Genomic DNA, 18556 nt, shown 5'->3' with positions numbered 1-18556 from the left:
TATTTGGATACTTTAGAATTGCCACAATCCAGCAGCAACACCACAGAAACAAAGTTCCTGAATGTCCTTTCTGAAGGAGCCACAAGCCTGTCAGAAAGCAGCAGGCATCAGGACCAATCTTGATGTCTCTGCTTCTTTCCATAGTCCCATTGCTTTTGCTCTGCCGGTCTCTTAATTTCCATCTGAAGGTTGGTTGGCTACGTGTGGTTCCCCAACCACTCCGGGTAGTTCATTCAGGCATCTGACTATTTACTTAGGTGTCTTCCCAGGTTCTTTATTTGCTTTTTCAAAGTCCAATCCAGATGCTTGGACTGGGAAGACTCATGGCTCCTGCACCTTTTTTCCTTCCTTACTGCCCTCATACAAAAAAGGGAGCTGCTTATAAACAGCCTGCCTTCCCAAGTTTCTTTGCCAACATGTAATGGCATGCCTTCTGCAGAAACAGAATAGTCCTGGACAACAGATCAGTCCCCAGACAGAAGGGTGCCAGTAATGGCAAAGACAGGATGAATAATGACTATGAATAACAAGCTACTTGCCATTCTGCAATTTAACCTCACTCAAAACTGATATGATGTGATAAATACAGCCAATCCTGGTACACTTCAGCTTCCAACATTACTAACATTTTAGATGCAATCTTTAGTGATTGATACCTCCTGATGCTTCCAGTGCAGACAAGGCCTTGGTGAATGCAAAAGGGTAGAAGACCAAATAGCCTAGAGTGCTCATGCATATGAGAGCTTAAATATCCTTCAGAGAGCAATAGCGTAAGTTCAGGCAGTACAGCCTATATTTTATTATAAACGATGGCATTTTCAATATGATGGATTTCTCTAATGTTTGAGGGTTGGCTAGGTTAAAGTGACCTTTTAAATCTAGAATGTGACTGCCAGGTTATACTTCTCTGCACTAAAAGAAAACCACAAAATTCTGCACATTAAGAAGGTGCACAACTTGCTCAAAGTCACGCAGTGAGTCAGTGGCCAGACAATAGGATCCTCCATCCTGATATTCAGTCCCCAGCATTAGCCAGTAGCCAAAAGAAAACTTAACAGAAAATGTCAAGCCAGCTGTTTGCTGCCAGTTTGTAGCTATTGCAAAAATCAAACCTTTGAATGCACAAGAGGCAGAAGACTTGACATGCTTTCTGCTAAAAGTCAACTTATTCTCTCGACGTTTCTTTTTAACTTGAAAATAATTGTTTTGAAGGGACAGGACATTAGTCCAATCTTGGAAAAGGCAGGTGAGGAAGAAGAATACTATTGCTGAAAGGGGCAGAAGAGGATTACTGGGGTAAGAGAAACTGGTAGATGGGTGAAGGAACAGAAGTAGCAGCAAATAAAATCTAGCAGATGAAAGGACTGTGAGTGGCTGCCAGCCGGCAGGCTGCATGCTGGGGCACACAGCTGTACCAACTAGAGGAGCTGCAGCTACATGCCAGCTGGAATGGGAAGGGCAGAGCTGCAATCCGAATCAACAAAAATATTCCCAATATGCCATTAAAAAGCATTAAAAGGTTAAAACTTTCGAGAACTGTCACTAGGGCCAAACCTAACTTTGCTTGGAGTTCTGTCAGGAGACTGCCAAGCAGTAGCATTAAAACTGCAGCACCTACTATCATTATCAAATATGCACAACGTCAGGTAGCTAATGAACACCCAAAAGCTAATAAAGTTCAGATTAGTGGGTGGTATTTTAGCCATATAACTTTTTACCAAGTAGGTGCATGGCATTTTCCACGAGAGAGAGCATATGCTGAGCTTCTGCCAGCTCTTTCTACATGTATTTCAGAGGTCAGATACCTTCCTGTTGCCTCCTAAACACTCCCCTACAAAGACTATTTTAAAAAAACTTTACTATCAAATTCTAGTTCATCCCTTCTCGTGTTGTTTCTTCCCTCATCATTTGCAATCTGATGCCAACAGCTCAGATAGCTGAATATGATCCAATAAGGCCTCCACCTCTCAGTATACACTAAGTTCCTGATCTTTTAAATAAACCTCCTGAATAAAGAGCATCAGAATGAAAACCACACTGTTCATAATTGAATCTGTATGTTTAAGCAGCAACAGAAGTGGAGGTACTTCAGAAGAGCTGAACAGGATGTATTTTACATACACCTTGTGCCAAAGTATCTTATTTTCCTACCTAGAATAAGCAAAAACTTTCTATGGAGCAAGCTATTTGTAAGGTGGTACCAGTCGCATGATTTAGCTATGAAGATGAGCAATTCTCTCTTTGGCTCTCAACTTTCCCTTATCTTTGGATATTACAGAATATAAATCTAAAGAATAAACACAGACAGCTAACTCTAAACAACACCCTTACGCCAGCTGTATCCTGTCCTAATGACACAGCTACACAAGTTTCCAGCAAGGAACACATTAGCTACTTTGCTGGTACTACCCATGTGCATGCACTTCCCTCTGCTCCACTGTGGTAGACATAACACCAGTCAGGTAACAGAGAGGTGGAAGCAAGTAAAAATAGCACCCACTGCAACTGCCAGCTGGCCATACTACCGCTGCCCAGGGCAAGCTGTTCCTAATGCAGCTTACACAAGAAATATGGGGCAACTCATCTTGCATTTACAATGGAGCAACTAGCATGTATGCAGGCAGATACAATGGAGTCACTAAAGGCCCGGAAGTTACCACACAGTAACTTGTTCCTGTAGCCATACCTCAACCCATCCTGCTGCTGCCCAAGGACAAACACATTTGGGGCAAAGTGCAGGGAAAAAGTCAACAGCAGCCTGCTGCTGACTCTATAACCTATGGATGCCTTCTTTAGGAACTAATGTCCTGGGCCTGTCAATCTGGCAGCATATATTACAATTATTTTAATTCCTTAATCATTGATTTTTGAATCCTAAAAATTTCATTATTTTGACAGCAACACTAATAGTTAACATCATCCTGGCTTGTTCTTGTAAACAGAGCCCCTTGTTACTGCCTTTGATATTTTACAACCTATGCATCTTTCACAGAAGTCAATGTTAACTTATACGAATGCCTTGCTGAAAATGAACTCTACAATTAATTAACTACTAAAAGCCCCTGAAAAAGTTGATTTTGAAAATTTTGCTTTTAATTTTTATTCTACCAGAGCTATAGAAACAACAGATTCTAGAGCTGTATAATCTAAATATTTATAAGAACAAACAACATAATCCATCACGGTCAATTCATAATCTGTGGATTCATGAGAAGGAGCTATATAACATTTGTTTTATTAAGTAGTAAGATTAAGAAAATGTAATGTTTTTAGTGAAAAATAAAAACAGTAAAAAATTTTTTTTATTAAAAAGCAAAACGTTTTCTCAGCTAAAGCTAAAAGAAAATACAAGATGAGTTTAAAAAGTGTAAAGACAAAATTTGGTTACATTGTCAAACATTTAAAGCAAGATGGGAATCGGTTTAAAACACTAGATTAAACTCCTATGTAGAGGCTTCCAATTATGTCATTTTCCAGCATGATTAAATCTGTCAATGCCTCAAACACAGCTTTCATACGATACAGAATGGCCTTGACAAGAAATACCTCTCATCCTATCAGCTTTCAGAACATTGAAACAAGCAAAATGGGAGCTGGACCCAACCATCCCTTGGAGGCTTCTCAAGCTACACAGCCAAAGATTCATCAACATGTGTGAACAACAGGCCAAAGAAATTCATTGTCTTCCAGCAGTCCAAGACTGCTGGAACTTTAAGAAAGGCGACTTTCCAAATTTCAAAATACTCTAGGAAAAACTCCAATCCGATCTACAGCTCATTCATCATGTCACTGTGAGAAGGTTCTGTACAAGCTTTCCCACACTGTTCAAACACACAAAGGTTGGCCCCGACCTGACACATACCTGTTATTTCAGCCACAGACTACTCCTAAATCATGCTATTCAGCTCATCTTGCCATACTCTTAAATGCTGCAAAGTTGCACGTAAGTCTGAGACTCCCATTATAGCTCGATTAATTTAAATCTGTAATTATCAGCACCTTGTTTTTGATTTTCAGAGTTAGATTTTTTTCATGCGGTAAAATTTGGCTTTCTTGGAATATTAGTTTCATACTGTATAAAAAAAAGTTTACCAGCTGAATGTTTCCTGTGCTTTAAATTATTTAACATGGGAGTGAAAAGAGTAGTTGGAAAATCAGGTAACAGGTAGGTACCACAATGCAGAATATACCTCATCAGGGAGCTTACTGAAGGTGAAATAATTTTGGTGCTGCTTTAAGCTACCAGAGGCAAACATTTATGCTAGAATTTCAAGATGACTGACAGAACGAGGCACCAAACTCCCACTGGCTTTCATCATCTGTTTACTGCACTGATTATTGAACACATGACTAAAGCACCGAGAAGGTCCAGTGATGACCTGGGATCTCACTGGTAGGGAACGTACCAACACCACAAAGACAACCCCTGACATAAGCAAGAACTCAAAACACACCCTTGCTTCCACAGGGTAGCAGGCAATTCAGCTTGAACATTAAGGTAGCACTTAGTGCAGGGATGGGCAATTATTTCAGGTGGAAGACTGCTTAACAAGTTTTGGCATGCTGTTGAGGACCACAAAAGTAGCCCTGCCTCTTGACAGGTGCCCCATCCCCTGGTCACCATCTTGGGACCAGAAGTCCTGCCCCCTAACCACTGACCTTTGCCACCAGAAGTCCCTCCCCTTGCTCCCAGAAGTACTCACTTTTGGGAAGGAGGTTTGCCATTTTGGAACCGGGAAAAAAAAGAAATTGTATACAGTACAGGTTTCCCTTGCCAACTGCTGGGGTTATGTTCCTGAAAGTTCCCGTGGTTGGCAAAGCTATGGCTGGCAAGACAAAAGGCTTATGGGAAAAATGGCAGGAGGTGGGCTGATGCACAGCCATGGAAAACCGTGGTTACCCAAAACTGTATACTGCTCCCCCCACCCCCTCCGCCTCCCTGCCTGGGGGCGAAGGGAGGGACCATGGTGGCAGCGCCCCCCAGGCATGCCCCAGAACAGCCAGCAGGGAAGTTGAGGTGGCGGGCGGGGAGGGAGGAGAGCGAGGAGGAAGGTAGATGCGGGCCAGGCAGACTCGGAGTGGCGGGGAGAGGGGGTAGAGAAGAACAGGGCCAGACAAAGAGTAGTAGAGGGGAGGTGGAAGAGCAGGGGGTCCCCCACTGGCCTCCCCTATCATTCTACCAATTTGCTTGTAACATACAGCTTTCCCTCGCTTTATGCTGTACATGTGTTCCTAGAAAATGGTGCATAACTCAAATTGACATAAAGGGAACCAACTTTACAATGTAACGAATAAGGGGATATGTTCCAAGATGTCAATTATACTGATCCCCAGACCCATTTCTACCAATTTTTCAAGACAGTTTTGGTACTCACCAACAGCAGACAGTGCACACAAGCACAGGTTGGTGATGAACGTTACCATAATGGGGATGGCAACTACAGAAACACACGTACAGAGTGAGGAGCACAAATCCACACCAGAGATTATATTTTGGTGCATGTCACTTCCACAGTGCACTGCACAAAGCAGCTACTGTGGGCTTCCACCACACCGATCTCGTAAGAGTGAATTTACCTCACATATAACAAATTTTTGGTATAAGAAGGGTCATCACATAAGAGCGAATTCGCACATACAGAATCCACATAAAGTGAGGGAAATCTGTATTTTAATTTTTTTTTTAAATATTTTTGTCCTGATTTGTGTGCATTTATGTGGTGTATATAGAGGTGATTCCATAATAGTTCAAAATGAAGTCTTACTCTTGTGTACTGTAGGGGAGTGTGGAGTGGTGGAGGGTATGGGGGGTTTGTGGGAGGCCATGTTTGTGGGATGTGTGGATAAGTGGGTGTATGGGGGGTGGGAAAGTGTGGGTACGTGTGTGGTGGGAGTGTGCGCACACAGCAGTGAGCAGGACTCCCCACCAGAGGCATGCAGTTGTGTGGGGGGAGGAAAGGGTGTTTGTGGGTTGTGTAATTTTGGTGTGATTGTGGGGTTTACAAGGAAGGGTTTGTGGGTATGGTGCTGTGTACATGGGAGTCCCCAGCACCCATCCCACAAGAGCCCGGAGCCTGTGTGCCCTGCAATGCCTCCCTGCCACCACCAACAGCACGCAGCCCCAGCACACCCCACGCTTGCTCGGGACTCACCCTGGCAGGAGCAGATCAGCCAGAACCCATGCCACAGCCCTAGCTCTGCGTCTTCTCCAGACTCACCCCCACCAGGGCGGATCAGCTAGAACCCGGGCACAGCCCCAACCCGGCCCACCCTGCACCACTCACCCATGGTGTGTCCTGCCGCCCCCTGGCCATGCAGCGGGCCTGGGGCAGCTTCAAAGCTGGACTGCTCCTTCTGGCTGCTGCCGCCGGCCCTGACCCCATGGTACTGGCAGGGGTCAGTCTGTGTGCACAGGTCCTCGCCAGTACCACGGCTGGACTGTGCCTGGGCCAGGGGACCAAGGGACCCTCCGGGGGACAAAGACCCACCACAGGCCAAATCCAGCCCGTGGACTATATTTTGCCCATCCCTGACTTAGTGGCTCCAATTAGAACCAACTCTCCTTAAGGAAAACCAATAAGTTTTACACCAAAATAATATGAACAGAACAGATTTTGCTTTCATCTCAATCTCTCATTAAGAAGAGAGCTAATTAAAACTGCATTTGAAATTATGTTTGCGACAATCCCCATGTTGTTAAGACTCATCCCAGAGCCCAACCTTCTCCCCTCTGTTCTGCTGAGTGTCTTAGACAGGGGCAGGCAAAATATTGTACCCTGCCCAGCCCCTGCACCTCGCTGCCTCCCTGGTGCACAGAAGGGCCCTGGCCAAGCCAGCACAGAGGTTGTGGGCAGGGCTATTGCTGCAGCCTCCAGGAGACCTGCTCGGCTTCCCCGGCCTCCAGTGCCTCCTCCTCCTTCCCTGCTGCAGCACTGGCTCCAGGCAGCAGGTAGGAAAGTGGCAGGGGTGAGGGAACTGGGGCAGGGATGGGGGGGAAGCTACAGCTGGGTGGGAGCAGGGAGAGTAGGGCTGGCAGGAGCACAGAGCTTTCACCAACACACAGAGCTTTTCCCCATGGCACACGAGTGCTGGGAGCTGCATATGCACTGTGCAGGGGCCCACGATAGAGGCAGACCAGCCAGGCTGCGCTCCTTGTCACCAAGTATAGTGCTGGCTGGAGCTGCATGTCGCTGGGTGGCAGTACCTGCACAGGCCATGAATGTCCCAAGTGCCCACCGCCAGTGGGGGCTGTGTACCATGTTGGGGGAATGCATGGTGGGGGAATTTCCAGGCCTCCCCACCCACCCCCCTCACACCCACCCTCCCCTGTACCCACACCCTGCGTCCCACATATACACACACTCCACAACGTACCCTACACCCCCCCCATACACACAGCCACAACCTCTCACAAACCCCACATGCACCCACACACACCCCTCTGCACATAAAATACAAGACACTAAGACTATTTTTTACCTATTATGCAGTCACCTCTATATACACTACACACACACATAAATCAGGACAAAAATATCTTTTGTAATAAAATTAAACTATGTTATAGCAGATGTTTGACTTTTAGTATATGATTTGGTCTTTTTCTGGTTCAGATGGCAACACCCTGCCACCCAAAACGAGTACTTCCAGCAGCAAGGGGAGGGACTTCTGGTGGCAAAGGCTAGGGGTTAGGAGTGGGACTACCCTTGCGGCCCTTGACAGCTCACCAAAACTCGTTAAGCCGCCATCCAGCAGTAATTGCCCACCCCTGGCCTTAGGTGACAGACTAGATCTTGCTCCTGGGATGGCCTCTTACACCCAACCAACCTTAGTCTTCTTCACCCCATCCAGACTTTTGCAATGCCAGTGGAGGAAACTCTGCCACTTCTTGGAGTTTTCATCCTGGGTTTGCAAAAAAACAAACAAAAAGAAAGTAGATACCCCTTCCAAGGAAAAGCAATGCCTGAAGTATCAGCTGCTTTGGGGTCACACTTGCCAAAGAATCAGGAAGACAAAACAGGAAAATGTTTTTACTGTTTACTAAAAATAAATCATTAAGGCAAAAGCAATTATTGTTTGAGACAGATAGGCAAAAAAGGTAAGATTCCATCCTGCTTCTTTATCTAGAACAGGGGTGGGCAAAATACAGCCTGTGAGCTGAATCCAGTGTGCCAGGCCATTCTATCTGGCCCACAGGGCCCCTAAAAAATTTAGAAAATTCATATTTATCTGCCCCTGGCTGCCTGTCAAAGATGACAGGAGTTAGCAGCAGTAGGACCTAGGGGGAGCTGGCAGCAGGACTAAGCAGCTGCAGCAGCAAAGCTGGCCCAGCCTAGCCCCAGCCCCCCAACCCAGAAGCCTCTGCCTAGCAGAGATTTCTAGCGTGGGACCCTGGGGCTATTCCTGCCTCCCTCTGCCAGAGAGGGAAATTCAGATAAGGCAGAGCAGCGGGGAGGCAGGGAAGGATTGTGGGCAATCGCTCCAGACCTCAGGGCTGTGCCAGGCCCGCTGATGCAGCCAGGAACTACGTGGTGTCCAAGCAGCCAGAGGACGGTAGGGGGAAAGCAGGGACATGGCTGCAGAAGATGGGGAGGAGAGGGAGTGAGCAAGCATATGGAAGCACAGGGCCTACGGTCTTGGCCATGCAGCTGGGACATGGTACCAGAGTGGTGAGTGGGGGGGAGCATGGAACAGGGAAGTGGCAGAAGGGCAGCTGTGGCAGACGAAAGGGGAAAGTGGCAGCAAGGAGCACAGGGCCCACACCAGTGTCAGGAGCAGCAGGAGCACGAAGCCCAGGCTCGGAGGAGTGCTGGCAGAAGATCTGCCTGCTGTGAGGGGGGCTGTGGGCAAACCCTCCACCGCCACACATGCCACAACTCTCCCCAGTCACCCTCCCCCCACATACTCACAGGCCTCCACAAACCCCAAACCCACCCACACCTCACACATCCACCCACATGCTCCCCCACCCCAAATACATACCCACAGCCCTCACTCCTATCCACACCCCCGAACCCCACACTCTCCTCCACACCCCACCCACCCACAATATACAAGAGTAAGACTTCATTTTAAACAAATATACTATCACCTCTATATACACTACATAAACGCATGTAAATCAGGACAGAAATATTTTTTTAGATGAAATTAATGAATGATGTAGTACATTTGATTTATAGAATGTAACTTGGTATTTTTGTGGTTCCAAGATGGCAAACCCCCTTGCTGAAAGGAGCACTTCCAGGGGGCAAGGGCAAGGACTTCTGGTGGCAAACGTCAAGGGTTAGGGGGCAGGACTTCTAGTCCCAAGATGGCGATCAGGGGCAAGGTACCTGCCAAGGGGTGGAGCTACCCTTGTGGCCCTTGGTGGTTTGCCAAAACTCGGGAAGTGGCCCTGCACCTGAAATAATTGCCCACCCCTGATCTAGAAACAGCTCCAGAGTAATTCCTTTTAACCAGCAACTTTCCTGCAGTTGGATTTTTCTTAGGTAGCATCCTGCTAGCTCAAAGACTCCCTCAACTTGCCCTAACTGAAACATAGATGTAGATGGATTCCCCAGGTTCAGGATGACAGCTCAGAAGTTGGAGCAAACAAACATCCTTCTTCCCTAAGGATTTCCTAAACACTACCCCACCTTCTCAGACTTTTTTCCTTTAAAAAAAATTGTCCCAGGTCAAATCATTTGAGAAGCATACGTGGCCCTGCTATTGGCAAGTATCCTCCACCCCACTTCAGATACTTCCAAATCCATTGGCAAGCATCCTATGTGCAAGCCCAAGCCTGGAGGCTTGGGGTTCAGATGCCCCCAAGTTTCACTTGCCCACAACCATATGGTCGTAGGAGCACACTAGCCCCTACCTTCTCAGACACAAGCCTTCATGCCTTCCAAATCTCTCTCTTTCTGGAGAGGTGAATACTATGAAGGTGAGCTTTCTCTCTGCAACAGGTGGGTGTGAGTAAAGGTATGCCACTCCTCTTTCCAAAAGCTTTTGGACCCATTTAATTAACCATTGTTTCAATCCACAGGAGGAAAAAATGACCTTCTAAAAATGAGAACAGCTATTGTTTCTTAAAACCCCATCACCCATTTGTCATCACCACCACCACTAGCACAGGATGCATGCCAACTATATGTCTCTTGGGTGTGTGCTAAACTCCTTATTTGATTATCCCCCAGTTACAGCCTGAACTCAGAAACGTACATTTAAATCAAATACTATAAAACATAAGTGAATAAAAGTGACAAGACTGAACACAGCTTCACACTAGCTGCAAAGACAAACTAACCAACACAAGAGTATATCTAATGTGGAAGAATAACTATGCATGCCACAGTAACACTCAAAGGCAACTTGGTTTTGAGGTGAATCCATGACAATGACAACTTACCTAATGCCTAAAAAACTTAAAATCAATTAAACATTTAATTAAATAGAAACACTCAGGTAGTATATATTTACTGCCAGTGTTAAAAAAAAAAAAGTCACCACTGAAAAAGTGGAAATAACAAGCTAAGTAGTTTTCTACCGAGCTTAATGACTAGCTGAGGAATCAACTGGTCACTGAAAAAGCAGCTGCTTTAGTCTTCCAAGTTATGGATAAAAACAAGAAAAGAAATCTACCAAAAAGTGACCACAAACAAATCAGTTCAAAGATAACATCAGTTTGAAAGGAAAAACGTTTTATAATACTACTTTTCCCTCCTTAGTTATCCAGCACATGAGGTTTTATTAAATAATTTAAAAATAATATTTGAATTTCTTTTTTCATCTAAATGCAGCCTGAAGTTCTATTTATGGTTTGCCTCACCTAGCAATTAAGAAATGCATCATTCACCATTAAGAATCAGAATGAATGTGTCAAGCTACAAAATGGTTTAAATAAATGTATGCAGATACAGTGTTTGTGTGTATTCTCCCGGGTAGCAAAAAGTCCCCTCAACTTAAATCAGCCATTGAGAATCAACCTCTCTGTAAAAAATAATTAAAAAGTACAAATGAAATACCAAAATCAAATCTATTATTTAATCACAATTAAATACACTACATATTTTCAGATCATTTTGATTAAAATCAACTCCTTCTGGAAGGTGCTATCCAAACAAAGCTAAGGTAGGTCTCAAGAGTGAGACTACGCTCTTATAACGTAATAGGGGCCCAAAAGCATGTCTGATATGCACCCCCCTCTCCCATTAGTTCAAAACAGAACAGTCAGTGCTCAGTGTCTCGCTGTAAATCAGGCTACAGGAACACATACACAAATATAGCTGTTTGGCCATTAAGTAAGTTAGGAAATCCTTATAAAAACACTGTTATTGCTAAATGGTAGTTTAGTGCAAGACCTCAGAAGGCCAATAAAGAAAGCATTTTTTTTCCCTAAATGAAGAAAACTGACAAGAAATAGGAGAAAGGAAGGGGAGAAAAATCCTCTCTTAACAGCTTGCTAATGTAATTCTGATTTATGATTAAGACTGGCTACTTATTAAAGCCCTCTACTAGTAAAAAGTATTTCTGGTAATTGCTGGCTTAGGACATGTCACAGTAAAAACATCTTACTTGTATTTTTTAATTTAATATAATTGGTTCAGATATTACAAGCAAAGTATTCATTGCTCGAGGTATCTACACTTTATTTTCTACGATGTTAAGTCAATATTTTAACAATAGTGTTTGCCAAGTTATTCTAGTGTACGTGAAACATAATTTAACATTTGCATTCAGGAACCCCAGGAAGGAGTGTCTGAAGGAAGTGAATCCACAGGGTTCTCCACGAGATAAGAGGCTGTCCCTGATCTATTTAGCTGTGCCAATCAGATTAGACCAAACAGAGATGTAAGGGCAGACATTTCCTTTTTGTAGTTTCCAATTAAAGAATAAACACGCATTACAAAACAGACTTATGGCATTATTATTCTGTAAAACCTTTTTATTTGTATTAATTTTGCTATTGTACAATTTAACCTTGATCTCGGACCTTCAAACCAGACACTAACAGAAGTGACTTGACCCAAATACAAGTTTCCCACTATCTCATACACACACAAAGACAACAATCATTTAATATCTTAAAGTTACGTTGGAAACTTGAATGTCTACTTTTTTAAAAAAAGACAAACTACTTTAATTTCTCTGGAGTATATCTTGAGATGCAATGGTCTGGTCTACACTAGGACGTTGTTTCAGCAGTTACAACAGTTAGGAGAATGAGGGATGAATTACTGCTCAAACATAACTACGCTAGCAAAACCCCAATTGTAGATGCAGGTATGCTGGCAAAGAAGTCTTTTTCCACTGTAACTTGAAAAATTCAAGTCAGGAAATCAGCTTAGAAAAAGCTCTCGTGCCAATATAAGCTCCACTAGAGGGTTTCCTTGGTATAGAGTTGACAGCCCATCTATATGACAAACCCTTTATAGGGTAGACAAGGCCATTTTGTCAAAGATGTTTGAGAGCAGGAATAAATGGACTAGTTTTCCAGTATTTAGAAAAGTCCTTCTATTTCAAACTCCTTGAAGTAAAAAGGAATTAAAACAATTCAGAGAAAAAAAATCCAGCTTATTTTTCAGGCAATTAGATTGACTTACTACACTACATTAAGTTATTAAGCATGGTAGTACCAACTGCAATTTAACAAACAGTTAGCAAAACAGTTTCTATGAAATGTTCCTGCCCATTTCACATGTTCAACCTTTTCTGAATCATTTTTCTTTACTGCTGAATTTTCCATGTTTGGGCTCTCTCTAAACATGACTTTTTTTTATGTTTTCAAATTTAGGCAGTTCTTTCACTTACTGTTGCATCAAGGTTATATCAGTTAAGGGAAAAGAAGTTACTCTGCACTTCTCCACAATTTTATGAACACTAATTTTGGTACAAGTCATTTTAATAGAATATCTTGGTAGTTTTCATTTAAATACACTTCTATTGTTCCATAGCAAATATATTGTCATCACACTGTGAACAGCTTACCAAAGATCTACTGTCCTCTCCTGAGCCTATTCACTTCAGTGAAATGCAAACTTTAAGGCCTGATTAAAAAGCACTGCTTCTGCCATCACTGAACGCTCTTAACCTTTTTTTTTTTTTTTTTGGGGGGGGGGGGGGGGGGAAGCATTTATTTTTCAAAGTAACTTGTTTTAATAAATAAAGTTGCACAATTTAGTTTGGGTACTGCAATAATTAAGATTTTTATAGCAACATTAGTTACTATGGTCCTGTTGAACACACTCTTTTGCAGTGTAATATATTCACAACTACTGACAATACAGAATAATAGATGTGAAAAAGAAAAATATGTGCAACAGAATCAAGTAAGTATTAAGAGACATAACCTGCATTTTCTGATCATTTTTAGTTTGCTACAGTGGTCTGAAATGGTAAAGAAAATTTACAGAAATATTTCCTGACATTACATGTATTATTATTTCCAATTACTTTGATTGTGAAGTACCAGTCAAACCACATTACATTTTTACAGCATTTTAAAGGGGCTTTAAAGTACATCTACATATAGGCATTTCTAACTGTTTACTGCTACAGTATCTAAGTGCTGTACATGGTAATAAAATGAGATCTGTCAAGAAGAATAAGAAGTATTCTTCATTTTTCTGACTTAATCTACAGCTTCTATTTTTAAGAACATTGACATAACACCCTAAGCTTTATACCACAACGTCCTTATCATGTTTTAACTATCAGACCCACTCCTCAGAATTATGCTCTACACCTAAGGGGAGAAATGAAGGGAGAATGAAGAAACTATTTATTTTGACAGAAAGGAGAGAGGACAAAATGTACGCTAATACAAGTCAAAGAGGGGAAAAATAAAGAGCAGCACTGGGCAGGGACTGCTCTTCTCCCAGGTCCATTCCATGGGCACCGCAGTGTGAACTCATTCTCTGTTGACCTCTCAGCCAATAACCAACTAATGATGTTAACACATGTTGCATCATTGTAAAAAAAAAAAAAGCAAAGAATACAACAAAATATAGACAAAGAACATTAACAAGAAATGTGATGGGAAGAGGAAGATTTGAAACACATTAAGCAGGCAAAAGAAACCTGAAAAACAGTAACCCTGAGAGTGGCTGGAGAGATGGACACCATATTAGGCATGTATGGATAATGCAAATAGTACAGTAGCCAAAGAATAGAATTTTGGGCTACAAATAAGTAAGTGGTACATAAGTAGGCATCCAAGCATCTAAATTCAGTGGACATCTCAACTGCAGAAATATAGAAGGATTTCAGAGAAAAAACCCCACAAAATTATTAGATGGGGACACAGAAGGTAAATATGTATAACTAGTTTAAATAAGAGAAGGGAGAGTATGAACGGAAGCATCTATTGTCAGTGATTCTCAATCAGGGTGCTGCAGCACACTGAAGTGCCTTGAGATCCTGTCAAGGGTGCCATGGCATGCAATGCAATGTTAGCACTGTTAGGTCTGTAAAATGCAATTCATAAGCTAAACCCAGATATTTTAAATAGGAATCCATAGCACCAAAAACATTTTGATCTGCTGTCACCTTTCTGAGTCCTTTGTAACATAAAATTGCTATTATTTTTCTGCAGTCAAAAACAGTGAAAGCTAAGAGCTGGCCTGTTTGTGAGGAGTGACTTGAGTCTAAAAAGGTTGAGAACCACTGGCATAGGCCCTTCAAATCAGGATACCTAGAGAGAGGAAGTACATAAGTCAAGGGAAATAATAAATAAAAATTCAGGCTGAATACTTCAGCTCAAGAGGAAAACTTCATGACAGGAAGCATCTTTAGCTTGAACTATCAAATATCACAGGTAGAAGCTGAATTGCTATCATTTTTAAGATAATCAAGCAAGACACTAGCAGTGCTACTATAAGAACAATCCTGCGTTGGCAGAAAAAAAATGAGCCAAACAATTTCTTTTCCACCTCTACTTCTGCAACTCATTGATCCTAGGCTTTTAAAAAATAAACATACTTTATCTGAATATTTACATATTTGTAACATTAGTGGCTTATATTACATTTAATCACTGCAGGCTATTAACATTTTTAATTTTCTTCACAGATATATTCATACTTGTACAATCATATCCTTCTGCATTTCATTTAGGTTGGGATTATATTGTATTCTTTCCTTTACAAGATGACATCCAAACTGGTTCTCTTTGATATAAGAACTACAAGAACAGCTTTTCTACCTAATGAGACAAAGGGCTAGTGAACTCGAAAAGCATGCATCTTTTTGTCTAGCTTGTGCATGTGTCAAGGAGAGTTGCAAGCACATAATTTTGCATCAAAAAAGGACACAGCTCTGAAACAAAGCCATGCAAATAACACTTTGAAATGTGTACGTCTGAGAGCAATTACCATATCAAGCACAAGAAATCTGACAGTCACGAACAAGTCAGAGTTTTCCAGCCTTAGAACCATTAAATTAGTCAAAAGTGGAGGCAGTAAAAACTATAGGACCTGGAAAGTGGTATGACTAAATATTCACCCCTTCTTCACTGTTGTCAGCCTGTTATTGCTATCACAGCAATTATTGCTTCTTAAAAGACATCCACATTCCCACAACATTCCTGCAATGCTCTTTCATGAAGGCAGCAGTAACAATAGCTCGCATGCACCTGGCAGCAGGCTCAGGCAACGGAGATTTCATGTCTCAATTCACACAATACTCAGGTTCAATCCAAATATCACCAGTTGATACTCCTATCCCAACCATAATCAGAATGCACCTTTCCCTCAAGCAAGAGCAACGGAGAAGAGCAGCAAAACCACAAAAAGAAAAGTATTAGAAAAAAAAGAGAGAGCCCAAAGGTAAAGTGAACAGAGAACAGCCCAGAAAACAATGGGGAAGAGAGATTCTGGCAACTGTTCTGAGGCCAAGATAGTTAGACATGGAGAGTAGTTACCATGCATCACACTATCACAAGGGAGCTCCAACAGAAAGAAACGGACTGGGAATCTCTGCCTAGTCACTAAAAGATGCAGGCCACATGTCCCTGGTCACCTCTGACATACAAGAAACAGCAACATGATTAAATGATTAGTCAAAAAGAAAGCTAGAACATCCTCGCTAGCAGCCACCAGGCACAGAAGGAAGTACAAGGAACCAAGCAATACAAACCAGACAATATCTTACCATGCAAGAAGTTAAAGGGGTTACAATAGCAATTTATAGTATTTACAAACAATACAAATATTCTAGATGGAACAGCTATGAGATATAACAAACAAGGCAAATATGTTTGGATCAAACAACTATGAGATTTAGCAAGTTTCCTCATCACACAACTACTTCATGAACTGTGGTTTATGTTAATCTAGTTTCCTTGAATTTTTAAATTTACTATTTTTTTTAACAATATTTGTCAAAGACTTTACAGATGATCATATAAATTATTTACCACATACCAGTCTACCAATACAATCAGGTTCCTTTAGAAGCAGAAAGATTTAGATCATTAAAGCAAACTGGACCCAAATCAACAAACTGTTTTACAGATTAACAGAAGATAAAAATAATTTTAAAAAATATTTTCTGTCCAAAGTTCTATCTAGTGTTATTACACCAGTCCTGTATGGGAGGAGAAGAAAGGGAAATCGATGAAAAAACTGTTCATTTGTCTTTGCTTTTAACAGAACTTTGGGTAGGAAGTCGCACCATTTCCCCTCAACAGTCAGTTTCCCCATTGCAATATTTCAGACAACAATAAAAAAAATCCAAAATAAAAAAACTGAGGTGTAAGTACATAGGTACAGGATTTGAAACTACTTTTAACTCTAGATTAAGTATTTCAGCCTGTTAATAGTGACAGTAACTATACAAAGTCACAGATGAAAAATTTTCAAGTGTAATTTTTTTAAAAAGTAGCCCCAATATATTAACAAAGCCTATCAAGGGAACAAAATTCAGCAGCAATAAGAAATCCTCCCTCCAAAAAGCAGCATTTCTACCCAACCCATTCCACCAATCAGAGCCAAGAGATTAGGCTGAGCAGGGACCACCTCTGTTAACAGCAAGGTACCACTGATCCAGGCTATAAAAATACACACAGTAGCACCCAAGGTCTTTTGGGTAGATGTAATCTCTTTTATTAGACCAACTAAGTAGTTGTAAAAATTGATCTTTGCAAGCGTTTGGGTACAAACACCCTTCTTTAGGAACAGGGAGGGTCTGTTGTGCTGGAAGAAGGGTGTTTGTGCCCAAAAGCTTGCAAAGAACAATTTTTCCAACTATTTAGTGTGTCTAGGAAAAGATCTCACATCTACCCAAAGAACCTTGTCTGCCTATGTCCTTAGAGCACACGGCTACAACCAACCCCCCAGTAGCACCCTACATTTAATCATGTTTTAAGAGACAAGGCTACCAAGTAATAAATCCTGCTCACAACCACCCCCTCAAGTCACTTGACTAAACTCCATTTCACAACAGCACCTGCAGGCTAGCAAGATCCCTGCTCCGCCGAGAACATAAATGTCTTCAGAATTACTGGGGGGGGAGGGGAGGAATGCAACAAAATCAAAGAGCTCCCTCAGACCCCAAAATGAAAGGAGACGATAAAAGTTAGAAAACAAAAACAGGAAATCTGGGATGCCGACTTCATTTTAAACACTAAGGAGCCAAGTAAGGGCCTGATCTGCTCCCACTGAAACAAGCAAGAGGTTAAACTGGTAGAAGGACAAGAAAATATGTGAACGAGTCTAGCTTCACATTAAATAAAGAGGCCAAAAGCGACACTGGCAAGCCGGGCCGAGGCAGACTGATCGAGTGACAAGCCCGGGTGACAGACGGACCCACCAGACTGACAGCCGGATTCACAAGCCCGGGCCCGCCACACTGCCGCCCTGCCGGGCCTTGCCACACTTGGCTTTTCAATGGGGGTCAAATGGAGCAGCTGCAGATGAGTCACCTCCCAGGTCCTGCGGCCAGGCCGGAGCCCGCGATGCCCCAAGCCTCCCTCCGGCTTTCCCAGCAGGGACACCCCAGGGAATCCCCCCCTCCCCCGCAAGGGCGGCCGCGGCCCCCCGCACCGAGCCGGGCCGGGGGGTGGCCGAGGGGCCCGGAGCGCTCACCTTCGCTGCCGGCCGCGCTAGGCCCGGAGCATGTCCCGCTGCCTCCGGCCGGGCCGCCGGGCGGGGGGTCGGGGCGGCTGCGGGCCCGGCCCTGAGTCACCCACCGGCGGGAGGGGCCGAGCGCGGGGCGGGCGCGGCGCGGCGGGGCCGGGTCAGGGGCGGCGGGCGGCGGCGCGAGGGTCCCGCCTCTCCATGGCGGGGGGGGGGGGCGGGGAGGGGCGCGCTCGGCCTCGGCGCCCCCGCGGCGTCCGCTCCGCTCCGCTCGCGCTGCCTCCTCCCTCGGGCTCCTCCCGCAGCCGGGATTACCCAGCGGCCCCCGCGCCGCGCAGCCGGTCACGTGACAGCAGCCCGGCCCAGGAGGCGAGGCACGTGACCAGGGAAGGAGCCGAGCGCAAGGCTCCGCCCCGTGGAAGCCGTCACGTGACAGGCGGCCGTGCTTGGGCTCCCCCTGCAGGGGCGGAGTGCAGTTGCAGGCCATGTTCACCCGG

The 18556-nt window shown here is 43.7% G+C and overlaps 1 protein-coding gene across 2 annotated transcripts in view; it reads right to left on the bottom strand.

The window, feature by feature from the left end:
• Positions 1-18328, bottom strand: part of AFF4 (ALF transcription elongation factor 4) — an 82534-nt gene extending 64206 nt beyond the window's left edge. For both annotated transcript variants that reach the window (XM_014597598.3, XM_059733533.1), the window contains exon 1: positions 18069-18328. The gene's annotated coding sequence lies outside the window, so the exon portion shown is untranslated. The remainder of the gene's footprint in view (positions 1-18068) is intronic.
• Positions 18329-18556: the final 228 nt, after the last annotated feature.

The sequence above is a fragment of the Alligator mississippiensis genome, chromosome 9 (assembly GCF_030867095.1).
Source record: "Alligator mississippiensis isolate rAllMis1 chromosome 9, rAllMis1, whole genome shotgun sequence".
NCBI classification, from domain to species: domain Eukaryota; kingdom Metazoa; phylum Chordata; order Crocodylia; family Alligatoridae; genus Alligator; species Alligator mississippiensis.
Note: the sequence above shows the minus strand (reverse complement) of the source record. Positions and strands in the feature narration are given on the sequence as shown.